Source organism: Puma concolor, chromosome B4 (genome assembly GCF_028749965.1).
Source record: "Puma concolor isolate L17-30 chromosome B4, mPumCon1.1.hap2, whole genome shotgun sequence".
Lineage (NCBI taxonomy): Eukaryota > Metazoa > Chordata > Mammalia > Carnivora > Felidae > Puma > Puma concolor.
In genome coordinates this window covers 88,981,730-88,997,782 of record NC_141673.1, presented here as the reverse complement: position 1 = coordinate 88,997,782, position 16,053 = coordinate 88,981,730, and the positions used below count along the sequence as shown (strand labels likewise).

The following is a 16,053-nucleotide window of genomic DNA, read 5'->3' as shown; positions in this document are numbered from 1 at the left end:
AAAATTTGAGCACAGCCACAAGTAAGTAAGTGAAAGAAAGTTGCCCTGGAAACAAATACTGATAAAAATCCTGAAATCATGAAGTCCTAACTTCAAGGTTGGAGAACTAATGTGAGTCTTCTATATAACTCTGGACCTTCCTTGGAGCTAAAGTGATCCCAAATACTGGCAAATTCTGATAGTGGCAGATGAAACCATAAATATCCTTTCTAAGGGAACATCCCCCTTGGATTCTTACAGATTGAATTTATTTATCTGTATTTTAAAAATATTTATTTATTTATTTATTTATTTATTTATTTATTTATTTATTTATTTTTGAGAGAGAGAGACTGACAGAGAGAGTGAAGAAGGGGCACAAAGAGAGGGTGATCTGAAGAAGGCTATGTGCTGGGAGCCTGATGAAGGACTTCAACTCATGGAACCATGAGATTATGGCCTGAGCTGAAGTTGAGCACAACCAACTGAGCCACCCAGGTGCCACTCCCTACAGATTGAATTTAAAAGCATATGATCTTATACATATAAATCAAGCCATTTTGACTGAAAGCTATCAGAAACAAAATACAGATTAAATTTCTAAGGAAATTCATATGCTGAAATTATCAGAAACACAACATTAAACATATTAAATGATTAAAAACCTAAAGTTGGATTATTTTAAAATCAAGTCTTTAAAAAAAGACTATTATAAATGAACAAGAAATATTTAAAAATAAAACAACTTAACCTTTGATATTAAAAACTCATTTAATGGGTAACAGCATATCAGATAGAGATGAAAGAGACAATTCATGAACTGAAGAAGAGATTTCAGGATAATACTCAGAATTAGTATAAAAGATTCAGGAACCAGACTCAATTTGAATTCCGGCTCTATCACTAACTGGGTCTGTGACCTTAGATATGTTGCTATCCTCTTGTATTTCAGTTTCATCATATATTAAAAAATAGGGGTTTGTGTAAGGATGAAGTGCTTGGACCAAAGCTGATAATATTAAGCCTATAGAACAAATATTATTGCTATGACAGAGGTAATTCCAAAATATCTATTATATCAAGAAACACATGGGCTTAACTTCCCTACCAAAATAAGGAGTTTTTCAGATAACTCATAAATGAAATCTCACCTTATGCTGTGTAAGAAACACACTAAATATAAAATTATTCACAAAGATTAAAATAAAAGAATGAGCAATGATATACACAGCATATGCAAAAAAGAAAAGAGAAAAAGAAAAAACAAGAGTCATGATAATGTCTAACAAGGTAGAATTCAGAGCAAAAAGCATTAGAAAAACTACAGAAAGGTAGTTTAAAGGTACTAAACAGGACAATTCACAGAAAAATATGTGTGATACATTTCTGTGCACCCAGCAACAGTAGGCAATTTCACACAGCAGAAAATTCAGGAGGTACAAAGATAAATCAGCAAAAACAATAATTGGCCTTAATTCTCTTCCCAGTCTAAGACATAACAAGATGAAAAGCATTAAAAAAGGATTTAGAAGACTTGAATTACATTTTTAATAAATTACATGATATGCACATATATTGAAATTTGGTAACTGAAGTAGAAAAGTATGGCTTTAAAAACGTGCTTTTGGAACCTTGACTAAAACTGATCATTTATTAGGTCACCAAGAAAAATTTATTAAAGCGTAAAGTAAAATCAATACAGAAAACATTGTTTGACCACAAAACAATAAAAAGATACTCCTCCACTGAGGTTTTAAAAACAAACCTGTATTCCATTGTGTATATAAACCACAATTTCTTTATCCATTCATCAGTTGATGGACATTTAGGCTCTTTCCATAATTTGGTTATTGTTGAGAGTGCTGCTATAAACATTGGGGTACAAGTGCCCCTATGCATCAGTACTCCTGTATCCCTTGGATAAATTCCTAGCAGTGCTATTGCTGGGTCATAGGGTAGATCTATTTTTAATTTTTTGAGGAACCTCCACACTGTTTTCCAGAGCGGCTGCACCAGTTTGCATTCCCACCAACAGTACAAGAGGGTTCCCATTTCTCCACATCCTCGCCAGCATCTATATCTCCTAATTTGCTCATTTTAGCCACTCTGGCATGAGGTGGTATCTGAGTGAGAACAAACTGAGGGTTGATGGGGGTGGGAAGGAGGGGAGGGTGGGTGATGGGTATTGAGGAGGGCACCTGTTGGGATGAGCACTGGGTGTTGTATGGAAACCAATTTGACAATAAATTTCATATTTAAAAAAAACCTGTAGAGTTAAAGAAGATAATAAAAACAAACGAAAAGTGCAGAATTTCTAGGAAACAACTGTTATGGTTGAATTATGTTCCCTTCAAATTCATATGTTGAAGTCCTAACGGTACCCACGAATGCAACCATATTTGGAAATAGAGTCATTGCAGTTGTAATTAGTTAAGATGAGGTCAACTGGAGTAGTTTCATCCTCTAATCCAATATGTCTGGTGTCTTAATGAAAGAGGGGTAAATTGGATGCGCGCGCGCACACACACACACACACACACACACACAAATACCACATGGAAATGAATACAGAGATGGGTGTGATGCTTCTTCAAGCCAACGAACACCAAAGACTGCCAGGCATTCACCAGAAGCTAGGGGAGAGGCATGGAACAGCCCTCAGAAGGAAGCAATCCTGCTCACATCTTGATCTCAGACTTCCAGCCTCCAGAACTATGAAACCATACATTTCTGTTTGTAAGTCACTCTGTTTGCAGTACTTTATTCAGCGGATTGAAAACATCACTGCTATTTTCTGTTCAGTTGCCCAAATCTCCAATTACACCATATTTCAGAGTTTAGTACCAAATAATGCTGTAATATCATTAAATAAATAAGTCAAGCATCAAAGTGAGTAAATTAAATTCTCCCTACAGCCTCTTCTAACTCCAAGATTTTTGTTCATTTGTGTGCTTATTTTGTTTTGATTTGGGGGGAACATAATAGGCCTTTCGAAAGCTCCTAATCTGTATTAGGATCCTAGAAGTCATTGAAAATACATTTTTTTAAAAAATACTAAAATAGTATAGAAAGAACACATGTTCATTAAGATAATTTCTTGAGAAACTTTTAAAATATAAAGATGCAAACCTCGCATACTGAGCTCTCCACAGAAGCTTACAAATGAATTGAAGCTGTGAGGGAGAGGCATTGCTCACACTCCCCTAGACTTTGGTGGGGTGCAGTGGGCTCCTATCTCTTTTCAAAATATTACTCACATTTTTTGAATCTGGTAAGAGGAGATGTGAAGAAAGTGTTGGAGAAGACATTATTCACTTTAGGGACTTAAATTTTTCTGTGCTACATTTTTAAAATGTTTATAGATAGATTTATTTATTTATTTTTTTATTTATTTACTGAGGGAGAGAGAAAGAGAGGAGAGTATGTACATGAGTGGGGGAAGCGTGGAGAGAGAGAATCCCAAGCAGGGTCCACGCTCAGTGCAGAGCCCAATATAGAACTTAATCTCATGACCGTGAGATCAATGACCTCAGCCAAAATCAGGTTCAGACACTCAACTGACTGAGCCACCTAGGAGTCCCTCAGTGCTGCATTTTAAAGGATGCAGGAAAGAATGGCTACATGTGATGTGAAAACAATGGCAATTCTAGATTGCTTTCCAGCAAAGTGCTTCTGTGATTTTACAGAGGTGAAAGTATGTATGTTGGAAAAATTACCCACGTTGTTAATTTGTACCTTTTTGCATAAAATATAATCTTACTTAAACCCTCAGAGTGGAGTGGAATGAAAAAAAACATTACTTGATGCAAAGTGGCATAGATTATAAACAAATTGTTTCACAGATTCTGAGGTGTACATATAGCATTATGAATAATAGCCAGACTATGGAGAGAGCCCAAATGTCCATTGACCAATGAATGGATAAAGAAAATGTGGATATAAAATGGAATATTACTCAGCCATCAAAAAGAATGAAATCTTGCCATTTGCAACAATGTGGATGGAGCTAAAATGTATTATGCTAAGTGAAATAAGTCAATCAGAGAAAGACAAATACCATATGATTTCACTCATGTGAATTTAAGAAACAAAACATGAACATATGGGAAGGGGGCGGGGCAGAAAAAGGGGAGAGAGGGAAACAAACCACAAGAGATTCTTAATGATAGAGAACAAACTGAACGTTGATGGAGGTAGGTGGGTGGGAGATGGGTTAGATGGGTAATGGGTATTAAGGAGGGCACTTGTGATAAGCACTGGGTGTTGTATGTAAGTGACAAACCACTGAATTCTACTCCTGAAACAAATACTGCACTGTAATGTTGGCTACCTAAAATTTAAATTAAAAAAAAAAAAAGGAAGAGAAAATAAATAATGCCCTCATGATGATCCCTCAGCTATTTTTTTCTTAACCCATTGGGCTTAATATATAAAACCATGATCTACCAAAATATTAAAAAATATAAAAATAAAAATAAAAACACATTTTTCCTCTGAAAATGTTTAGAACAATATTATTTCCACACTATTTGTGGCAATTCATTAAAAAAATAAGTTTGTAAACATTAATTTATCTTAATTCTGGTATAGTTAACATACAGGGTTATATTAGTTTCAGATGTACAATACAGTGATTCAACAATTCTATGCATTACTCAGTGCTCATTACGATAACTGCACTCTTTAATCCCCATCACATATTTCACTCATTCCCCAACCCCCACATCCCCTCTGGTAACTATTTGTTATCTATAGTTAAGAGTCTGTTTTTCTGTTCATTGCTTTCTATTTTTGTTCATTTGTTCCTTAAATTCCACATATGAGTGAAATCATATGGTATTTGTATTTCTCTGACTGATTTATTTCACTTAGTAGTATACCCTCTAGATCCATCCATGTTGTTGCGAATAGCAACATTTCAATCTTTTTCTTTTTTTTTTTTTTTTAGCTGAGTAATATTCCATTGTGTATATATACTACAACTTCTTTATCCACTCATCTATCAATGGACACTTGAATTGCTTCCATGTTTTGGCTATGTAAATAATGCTGCAATAATCATATGGGTGCATACATCTTTTTGAAATAGTGTTTTCATATTCTTTGAGTAAATACCCAGCAGTGGAATTCCTGGATGATATAGCAATTCCATTTTAATTTTTTGAGGAATCTCCATACTGTTTTCCATAATTTTGCATAGTTTGCGTAGTTTGCATTCCCACCAAGGCATTAGGGTTTCTTTTTCTACACATCCTCACCAGCACCTGTTGTTTCTTGTGTTTTTTATTTTAGCCATTCTGACAAGTGTAAGGTGATACCTCATTATGGTTTTGATTTGCATTTCCCTGATGATGAGTGATGTTGAGCATCTTTCATGTGTCTGACATCTGGATACCTTCTGTGGAGAAATGTCTGTTCATGCCTTCTGCCAATTTCTTAATTGAATTACTTGATGATTTTTTTTATATATTTTGAAAACTAAGCCTTTATCAGATATACCATTTGCAAATGTATTTCCCATTAAGTAGGTTGTCTTTCTGTCTGTTCATCGTTACCTTTGCCATGCAGAACCTTTTTATTTTAATGTAGTCCCAAAAGTTTATTTTTGCTTTTGTTTCCCTTGCCTCAGGAGATATATCCAGAAAAATTTTGCTATGGCCAACGTCAGAGAAATTACTGCTTGTACCATCTTCCAGATTTTGTTTGGTTTCAGGTCTCACATTTAGGTATTTAATTAGTTTGAGTTTATTTTTTGTGTACGGTGTAAGAAAGTGGTCCACTTTCATTCTTTTGCATGTAGCTGTCCAGTTTTCCCAGCACCATTTGTCAAAGAGACTTTTTCCCTATTGTATTTTCATGTCTTGTTTATCAAATATTAACTACCCATATAATTATGGATTTATTTCTGTTTTTTCTATTCTGTTCTCTTGATCTATGTATCCCTTTTTATCCCAGTACCAAATTGTTTTGATTATTACAGCTTTGTAATATATCTTGAAATCTGGATTTTGATACCTCCAGTTTGGTTCTTTTTCAAAATTGATTAGGCTATTTGGGGCCTTCTGTGGTTCCATACAAATTTTAGGATTATTTGTTTTAGTTCTGTGAAAAATGCCATTGATATTTTGTTAGGGATTACATTAAACTTGTAGGTTGTTTTATGTGGTATCAACATTTTAAAAATATTTGTTTTCCCAATCCATCAGCATGGAATATCTTTCCATTGCTCTGTGTCGTCTTCAATTTCTTTCATCTATGTTTTATACTTTTCAGAGTACAGGTTTTTCACCTCTTTGGCTAAGTTTATTCTTAGGTATTTTATTCTTTGTGGTGAAGTTATAAATGGGATTGTTTTCTTACCTTCTTTTTCTGTTGCTTCATTATTAGTGTATAGAAATGCAATAGATTTCTGTATATTAATTTTGTATCCTGTGAATTTATAAAATCACTTATCAGTTCTAGTATTTTTTGGTGAAGTCTTTAGGGTTTTCTATATGTAGTATCATGTCATTGGCAAATACTGAGACTTTTTTTCCCTTACTTGTATTGTACGACTTTTATTTCTTTCTGTTGTCTGATTGCTGTGGCTAGGGCTTCTAGTACTATGCTGAATAAGAGTGGTGAAAGTGGGCACCTTGTCTTGTTCCTGATATTAGGAAAGGAGCTGTCAGTTTTCCACCATTGAGTATGATGTTAGGTGCAGATTTTTCATATATGGTCTTTATTATGTTGAGGTATGTTCCCTCTAAACCTACTTTGTTGAGGGTTTGTGTCATGACTGGATGTTGTACTTTGTCACATGCTTTTTCTGCATCTACTGATATGATTATATGGTTTTTATCCTTTCTCTGGTTGATGTGATATATCATGTTGATTGATTTGTGAATACCGAGCTACCCTTGCCTCCCATGAATAAATCCTACTTGATCATGGTGAATTTTTTTATGTATTGTTAGATTCAATTTGCTAGTATTTCATAGAGGATTTTTGCATCTATATTCATCGGAGATATTGGCCTATAGTTCTCTTTTTGATGGTGTTTTTATCTGGTTTTGGTGTCAAGGTAGTGCTGGCCTTATAAGATGAATTTGGAAGTTTCCCTTTCTCTTCTATTTTTTAAATAGTTTGAGAAGAATAGACATTAACTCTTCTTTAAATGTTTGATAGGGTTCACCTGTGAAGCTGTCTGGCCCTGGACTTTTGTTTGTTGGAAGTTTTTTGATTACTGATTCAATTTAATTGTTGGTTATTGGTCTGTTCAAGTTTTTTATTTCTTCTTCTTGTCAGTTTTTGTAATTTATCTGTTTCTAGGAATTTATCCATTTCTTCTAGGTTGTCCAATTTGTTGGCATATAATTTTTCATAATATTCTCTTACAATTATTTGTATATCTGTGGTGTTGGTTGTGTGATTTCTCCTCTTTCATTTGTGATTTCATTTACTTGAGTCCTTATTTTTTATTAATTTGGCTAGAGGTTTATCAATTTTGTTGATCTTTTCAAAGAACCAGCTTCTGGCTTCATTGATCTGTTCTATTGTTTTTTGTTTTTTGTTGTTGTTTGTTTTTATTTTGTTTTGTTTTTTTAGTTTCTACATCATTTATTCCTGCTCTAATCTTTATTATTTCCTTCCTTCTGATAGTTTGGTGTTTTGTTTGATCTTCTATTTCTACTTCCTTTAGGTGTAGGTTTAAGTTGTTTATTTGAGTTTTTTCTTGCTTCTTGATGTAGGCCTGTATTGCTATAAACTTCCCTCTTAGAATAGCTTTTGCTGCATCTCAAAAATTTTGGACCATCATGTTTTCATTTTCACTTGGATCCATGTAGTTTTTTATTTCCTCTTTAAATCCTTGATTGGCCCATCCATTGTTTATTAGCATGTTATTTACCCTCCATGTATTTGTGTTCTTTCTAGATTTTTTTCTTGTGGTTGATTTCTAGTTTCATAGTGTTGTGTTCAGAAAAGAGGCATGATGTGATTTCAGTCTTTTTGAATTTTTTGAGATTTGTTTTGTGGCCTAACATGTGACCTATTCTAGAGAATGTTCCATGTTCACTTGAAAAGAATGACATTCCACTGTTTTAGGATGGAATGTTCTGTATATATTTGTTAGATCCTTTTGGTCCAATGTATCATTCAAAGCCACTGTTTAGTTGTTGACTTTCTGTTTGGATGATCTATTCATTGATGTAAGTGGAATGTTAAAGTCTCCTACTATTATTGTATTACTATCGATTGCTTCCTTTATGTTTGTTAATAGCTGCCTTATGTATTTAAGTGTTCCTATATTGGGTGCATAAATATTTATAATTGTTATAACTTCTTGGGGTGTTCCCTTTATGAATATGTAGTGTCCTTCTTGTTAGAGTCTTTGTTTTAAAATCTATTTTGTCCATTATAAGTATTGCTCCCCTAGCTCCTAGCTTTTTTTTTCACTTCTGTTTGCATAAATGTTTTAATATCCCTTCACTTTCAATCTGCACATGTCTTTAGGACTGAAACAAGTCTGTTACAGGCAGTCTATAGATAAGTCTTGTTTTATTGTCCACTCTATTACCCTAGTGTTTTGATTAGATAGTTTAATCCATTTACAATCAAGGTAATTATTGATGGCTGTGTACTTATTTCTCTTTTGTGACTTGTTTTATGGTTGTGTTTATAGTTCATGTTCCTGTCTTCTCTTGCCCTCTTCTCTTGTGCTGGCATTCTTTGATGATATAGTTAAGTTTATTCTCTTTATTTTTTGCATTTCTATTACTGGTTTTTGATTTGTGGTTACCATTAGGTTGATATATAACATCTTATGCATATAACAGTCTATATTATACTGATGGTCACTTACGTCTGAACACATTCTAAAAGCACTAAATTTTTGCTTTCCCCCCTGCCATCTTTTAGGCATATAGTGTCATACTTTACATCTTTTTATTTTGTGAATCCCTTGACTGATTTTTATAGATATACTTAATTTTGCTACTTTTGTGCTTCCAAATTTTCTTACTCCTACTTATAGTCCTTCCTTTCCACTTGAAGTATCCCTTTTAACATTTCTTATAAGTCTGCTTTACTGGTGGTTAATCCCTTTAACTTTTGTTTGGGAAATTCTTTAGCTCTCCTTCTATTCTGAATGATAGCCTTGATCAATAGAATATTCTTGGCTGCAGGTTTTTTCCTTTCAGCACTTTGAATATATCATGCTACTCCCTTCTGGCCTGCAAAGTTTCTGCTGAAAAATTAGCTAAGAGCCTTATAGGGTTTTCCTTGTATATAACTATTTTATTTTCTCTTGCTGTTTCAAAGATTCTTTATCGCTACTTTTTGCCATTTTAATTATTACATGCCTTAGTGTGGATATCCTTGGCTTGATTTTGTTGGGGGTTCGCTGTGCCTCTTGGATCTGAATTTCAGTTTCCTTCCCTGTATTCCAGTTATTATTTCTTCAAATAAAATTCTGACCCCCTTTCTTTCTCTTCTTCTGGGATCCCTATAATACAAATGTTATTGTGATTGATAGTGTCACTGAGTTCCTTTGATCTATTCTTATTTTTTTATTACCTTTTTCTTCTTTTGTTCAGCATGATTGCTTTCCATTATTCTGTCCTCCAGGTCTCTGATCCATTCTTCTGCTTCCTCTAGTCTACTATTTATTCCTTCTAGTGTATTTTTTATTTCAGTTATTGAATTCTTTATCTCCGATGGTGCTTTAAATTTTCTCTTTGTCAAGGATGTCACTGAAGTCCTTCACTCTTTTCTCAGATCCAGTGAATATCTTTATGACCATGACTTTAAAATCTCTGTCAGACATATTACTTATCCCCGTTTTGTCTGATTTTGTCCCTTCCTTTCATTTGAAACATATTCATTTAACTCCTCATTCTATCCAACTCTCTGTTTCTATGTGTTAGGTAAGTCAGCAATGTCTCCTGTTCTTGAAAGTAGTAGCCTTATGAAGAAGAAGCCCTGTAGTGCCCTGTGTAGTGCATGTCCCCTGCTCACCAGAACCTGTCACTTTCTATAGGTGTAGTGTACACCTTACTGCTGTGGCTAAGTGCATTTGTCTTCAGTCCAGCCATCTGCAATGGTTCTCTTTGCCTGTAGTGCCCAGGGTTTGGTTCCTGTGTTATTAATGGGCCAGTCTTGGGCCACTTTGGGTATGAATTGGGTGAGACTAGGCTTTTGACAGAGGTGTGGTCCCACCAAAGTCAGAACATTATCCCTCTGCTGTCCCCCTAAGAAGCTTGTTGGTGGGCAGGGCCTGAGGTCAGACCAGATATCTGTCTCCAGCCCATTGCTCAGACGGCAGTCAAACTGCTGTGTGTGGTTATCTTCCCCTCTCCCCAGGGTAGGTGTCACTTTGTGGTGGTGCTGGCTCCTGTCAGGGCTGCTTGCACACCACCACATTTGTGGCACTACTTTGGATGGACTCCTGATGAGGGCAGGGTTGGAGAGAGTGTGTCCACGGAACAGTGTGGGGACATGGCATGAAGTGTTAGCAAATTTTGCACAAGTCTGCCATGAGAGGAGAGATGGCACTGTTTTGGAGAGCTGCAGAGGCTAGTTGGAGGGGGCGAGTCCACAGAAGAGCATGGAGGTGGGGGCATGTTGTTAGGCAGCTAGGTGGAGAGTGTTCATGTGCTATTTCCCACAGGTGTCCATGTGTCTAGCTTGGGCGGTGGAGGAGGAAAATAGTGCCTGCCAGCTCCTTTGTTCTTGGTGTAGTCTCCCAAAGATCCCTGCCCTTCCTGCACATATTCTGAGATTAGTAAATAAATCTCCTTTCTATATACCCCAGACATCTTTCAAACTGCTGCTTCTATGCTATATCTAAGCAGGATTGTTTGTTATGCTGTCTCTTTAAGGGTGGTGACTCAGTTTCCTATCACCCTTCAGCTCTCCCAGAACTGATTTTTAAAATTCCAACTGTTAAGCTCTACTGACTGTTAAAACTCATGATGTTAATCCCCTCTGGTTTTCAAAGCCAAATGGTATGGAGATTTGTCTTCTCTGAACAGGTTCCCCTTACTTAAGATGCCCAATATGGGGTCTGTTCTCCCCTCTCTTTGCTTGCAGAGTCCCTCCCTCCTAGGGACAGTCCTGAAGTCAGTTTAGTTCCTCACTGGATTTCTGTTCTTCCTACCGTTTTTTGATTTGGCTTCTTCTTTATGTTTAGCTGTGGAGAGTCTATTCTGCCAGGCTTCAGGTCATTTTCTAGGTTATATACACTGATGTGGGTATTATGTAGGTGTATACATGGGATGAGGTGAGTTTGGGATCCTCCTACTCTGCCATCTTATAAGTACCCAAGATAGTGTTACAACTATGTAGCAACAACAAAAAAATGTTTAGTGAAAAATCAGCTATAAACTCTTACTATTTTTATGTTTTCTATATTTATATGAAAATATTGTGTATAGTTCAGCCATTGTATATAGACAATCTTGTATCATATTTTATCTCTCTAGAAAATAATATTTTATTTATCTATTCATCTGTCAACAGGCACTTAGGTTGTTTCCATACTTTGGATATTGTGAATATGCTGCAATGAACATGTAAGTACGGATATATCTTCAAGACGATGATGTTGTTTTCTTTGGATATATACACAGAAGTGGGATTGTTGGACCATACGCTAGTTCCATTTTTAATTTCTTAAGGAAGCTTCATAGTGTTTTCCATTGAACTAATCTACCAGCATTGTGCAAGAGTTCCAACATAGGATAATTTGAACATCAAAAAAGTGGGGATCAAAATACATGTATATTAAAATATAGGGGTTCACAATGAGAACCACCCCCATCCCACCCCAAAAAAAACCTTTAAGGTCATATTTAGAGGATGCTTGAGAACCATCTCATTACTGTATGCAGAAAACTCATGAATGAGAGGAAAGAATGAAGTATATATCCTGCTTTTTCTTTAAAACTGTACCTCAAGGTAGTGAAATACTTAATGAAGAATGCTCTCCTTTATTGGAGAATTTCAGCAAATAATTGTAGAGGGAATAACAGAATTAGACTATCACTGGAAGCCTGTAATAAAACAATGGTTCTAGGCAATTATAACCAATGGTTGCTAAAATCAGAGTGAAAGGCTAATGGAGAACTCAGAATGGACAATGTGGCTGACAAAATCTGACCTCGCTGATCAGTCTTAATGCCATAAAAGAGATTCAACCAGATGTTGTAATGCAGTAGGAATAAACAGTATCACTGAAGCATTCTTACCTGAATGTGATCAAGCCTCTAGACCAAACAACCAGTATAGAGAAAATACAAGTGAGAAAGGAACACATTAAATGATACCTCATGATTGCCATCAGCAAAATCTGGGATGTGGGGAATTCTATACAATAAATGACCTGTTTTCTTTAATAAGTCAATGGTAGGAAAAAGAAAGGAAGGAAAATTATATATTAAAAGAGTCATGAGAGACAAAAAAATGCAATCTTATTTAGATTCTGACTCTAACAGACTAATTAAAAATATTTTATAGACAACTGAAAAATGTGAACACTGATTAGATTATTTAATTATATTAAGGAATTACTGTAAAATTTCACTTTAGCTATACCAACAATTTTGTAGCTGTGTTGTATAAAGTATCCTTGTCTTTCATGAATATAAACCTGAAAAATGTTACATATAAAATTGTATAATGTTTAGGATTTGTTTTTAACAATCCGGTATGGAGTGGGAGGAAAGTAGGTAGGAATATAGAGAAAATAAGATAGATTTGTGATTTGATAATTATCAAAATTTTATATACATTTGAAAGTTTCTGTAAAAAAAATTAAATGTAAATATTGAAAAAAATCCATCTAATATTGATACAATCAAAATGTTTTATTTTTTTTAATTTTTTTAAATGTTTATTTATTTTTGACAGAGAGAGAGAGAGCATGAGCAGAGTAGGGGCAGAGAGAGAGGGAGACACAGAATCCAAAGCAGGCTTCAGGCTCTGAGCTGTCAGCACAGAGCCCAATGAGGGGCTTGAACTCACAGACCATGAGATCATGACCTGAGCCGAGGTTGGACGCTCAACCGACTGAGCCACCCACGTGCCCCTCAAAATGTTTTATTAAAATATTAGAGGAACAGGATAAAGAAGAAAAGTAAGTGTGCTGTTAAATGCTAATTCTTGGGGTGCTTGGCTGGCTCGGTTGGTAGAGCATGAAACTCTTGATCTCAGGGTTGAGTTCAAACCCATGTTGGGTATAGAGATTACTTAAAAATCAATCAATCAATCAATCAATCAAGTAAATAAACTAACTAACTAACTAACTAACTAACTCTTTATCTTCCAGAGTAGGATATGTGCTGTCAGCACAGAGCCTGATTCAAGGCTTGATCTCATGAACCATGAGATCATGACCTGAGCTGAAACCAAGTCAGACACTTAACTGACTGAGCCCCCCAGGTGTCCTAAGAAGAGATTATTTTCAAAATATGGAGAAAACAGCTAAAATCGCTAAAATTGATTACCTATGGAAAGCAAAATTCAGAGGTAGGCTGAAGGAAGACAGAAGACTGCTGTTTTTATTATTAGACTTCTGATAGTATTTGATTTTTAAAAATTGTAGACACACAAATTTGATAAAAAATAGAAATTATTTTCTAAAAGATTTATAAAATATATTTTATAAATTTGATGAAAAGCCCATTAATTTGTATTATTAATTATATCCTAACCTGGCTCTCATTTTAATGCTCTGTTCCCATTCACTTGTTCTCCATACTTAATCCATTGTCAAATCATGTAATGATCCCAAATGTGATTTGAACTCATTTACTTTTCTATTGCTCTGCTATCACCCTATGTGTAGCATCACTGTCTCACATCTGGACACTGCCATAGTCTTCCAACAGATTTCCTGCTTTTACTCTTGCTCCCCTCTGATCCAGTCCACCCACAGTAGTCAGCCTGATGTTTTCTTTATTATTTTTTTATTACTTTTTTTATTTGAGTGTAGTTGACGTACGTTACATTTGTTTCAGATGTACAACACCACATTGATTTTTTAACGCTATAATCTTTACACCAATTTCTCCTTCAATTACCTGAATTTTCACATGTTGTTTCTCAGATCTTAAACACTTTCCATTACTTTTTCCTTTGTCATCTCTTATGGTTTAGGATTCAACTTAAACATCACCACTTTTCTTTCTCTCACTACCAAATTAGTTTTCTCCACAGCACTTCACACTTGTAATTACATATTCACTTGTTCACTTTCTTTGATTTTGTTTCCTTCACTGGCTCTAAGCTCCCATGACAGCAGGGACTTGGCTTTGTTCAGTGTTGTAGCTCTAGTCCCTAGAACATTCCCTGTCATAGAATGTGTCCTTAATCAGTGTTTATTGAATCATAAATAAATGGAATGTGCAATAGACCAGATTTTCTCAAACTTTAGTGTGCATACAGTCACCCAGGGAAGATATTTTTAAATTAAAAAAAATTTGTTTTCAATGTTTATTTATTTTTGAGAGACAGAGCGTGAATGGGAGTTGGGGCAGAGAGAGAGGGAGACACAGAATCTGAAGCAGGCTCCAGCTCTGAGCTGGGCTCAAACTCACAAAGCATGAGATCATGACCTGAGCCGAAGTCAGAGACCTAACTGACTGAGCCATCCAGGCACCCCAGGAAAATCTTTTCTTAAATGCACATTCTGATTCAGTAGCTCTGGGGTGGGGCCTGAAATTGTAACAAGCTTCCAAATAAGGCCAAACTGCCATGGCATTACTTACGCTTGGACTAGCAAGGCTAAAGTGGGTACAAAGATGAATGACAGTAATGTTTGTCATGTAGGAAGGAGCTTATTATCTGGTAATGGAGTTACCTCATAAAGACAATCTACCACCTCCACTTTCAATGGTGTAGGAAGCATGAAAGACCTAAAGCTGTTAGAGATTGGGATAGATGTTGACCTTACCAAACATTAAAGAGACTGCCTAAGGCCATATTTGGCTGCAACTGAGTCATTTGAAGTGTTATAATAAGATACAACATTTACAGGAAGGAATTAGCAATTCAGTATATGAGAACAGAGATCCTTTATAACAAAGAAATAAATATCATGGAACAAGGAGATGAGAATTTGAATTTCACTTTGGCCTGAGTAGCTGTGCAACTTTAAGCAGCCACTTACATTCTCTGAATCACTGTATCATCATCTAATGATGAAAACAGACGTGTGAAGATGAAGTGAGGAATCATATATCAATTAAATAACTATGACTGACATAAGGTAGCCCTTAAAAAGATTCAGGTTCTCCTGTTCTTTCTTAGGTAGAACATTTTCCTTATAACATTAATTTCCTACAGGGAGAGAGAACCAATTTTTGAATGTTATGTTTGGGACCTTCAACATCTCAGAGGGGAAAAAAAATAGGGAAATAAAATAAATATGTAGCTAAAAGCAGGTATTTTGGTTTAAAGGAACACTAGACCATAAATCAGAAAAACCAAGCTTTGGCTCAAGGTTTCAACATGAACTAGATGTATAATGCTGAATAAGCTATTTAACATCTCTGGGCTTCTGTTATCTTTTCTAAATCATTGTATATACTTTGTTAAATACATCAATCATTTTCTTACAGGAAATTATCATTCTTCCAAATCACTTGATTTTTAAAAATATTTTTTAAGTTTATTTATTTATTTTAAGAGAGAGAAAGAGACAGAGAGAGGATGAGTGGGGGAGGGGCAGAGAACGAGGTAGAGAGAATCCCAAGCAGGCTCCCCACTGTCAGTATGAACCTCCCCCACTCAGGGCTTGAACCCACGAACCATGAGCTAATGACCTGAGCCGAAATCAAGAGTCAGACGCTCAATCAACTGAGGCACCCAGGTATAACCAAAAACTCAAAAATCATTTGAGTTTATGTTTTCTTTCTTTTTGGAATATCAGTAAATTTTACAGAAATATTAAAATTGCAGAATCATTGGATAATTAGAATAAGGATTCGGAAAACTGATTTTTTTCCTGAAATTTTTACTAACCACCCTCAAACTATATTACTAAGCTTTAAAGAATTATATGAGTTCAGTGAACTTATTTTCTTTACTTGGAGT

General features: G+C 35.3%; 2 protein-coding genes across 3 annotated transcripts in view; one reads left to right on the top strand and one right to left on the bottom strand.

Annotated features, from left to right (window-relative positions):
- The window catches only part of SLCO1A2 (solute carrier organic anion transporter family member 1A2), a 131,489-nt gene that overhangs the window by 92,396 nt on the left and 23,040 nt on the right, over nucleotides 1-16,053 (bottom strand). The gene's annotated exons all lie outside the window — the stretch shown is intronic.
- The window catches only part of IAPP (islet amyloid polypeptide), a 101,689-nt gene that overhangs the window by 78,930 nt on the left and 6,706 nt on the right, over nucleotides 1-16,053 (top strand). Inside the window, exons 6-7 of the mRNA XM_025930710.2 lie at nucleotides 11,479-11,531; nucleotides 12,870-13,093. The gene's annotated coding sequence lies outside the window, so the exon portion shown is untranslated. The remainder of the gene's footprint in view (nucleotides 1-11,478; nucleotides 11,532-12,869; nucleotides 13,094-16,053) is intronic.